We start from the raw sequence: 484 nt of genomic DNA, 5'->3' as shown, positions 1-484 counted from the left end.
CCTTGGTTTCCTTCCTTTCTGTCAGCTCATCTTCTAGATCACTATCTCATTCTTCTGCCTCATTTACCCTGGCTGTTAATGTATCCATTTTAGAGTGCATCTCATTCATAGTATTTTTAAGTTCATCCTGATTAGATCTCATTTCTGCCCTTAGAGATTCTATATTGTTGGCAATGCTTTTCTCAAGCCTAGCTATTAACTTCATAATTGCTACCCTGAAGGCTATCTTTGACATCTTGCTTGTGTCCCTGTCCATTAGATCCATGGCAGAGGACATTGTCTCTGGTTGTTTCCTTTGTTGGGAGATCCTTCTCCTAGTCATTCTGTTGAGGGATAGTTGTGGGAATATACAGAGTCCAAAGTATCAAACATGATCCAAGCAAAATGCACTTACAAAAAATTCCAAAGTGGTCAAAAGCTACCACAGATACACCATCACAGCCAAGATGATCCAAGACAAAAAAAAAAAAAAAAAAAAAAAAAA

Source organism: Enhydra lutris, unplaced genomic scaffold (assembly GCF_002288905.1).
Source record: "Enhydra lutris kenyoni isolate GAN:26980312 unplaced genomic scaffold, ASM228890v2 scaffoldscaffold13, whole genome shotgun sequence".
In the NCBI taxonomy this organism is placed as follows: domain Eukaryota; kingdom Metazoa; phylum Chordata; class Mammalia; order Carnivora; family Mustelidae; genus Enhydra; species Enhydra lutris.
Note: the sequence above shows the minus strand (reverse complement) of the source record.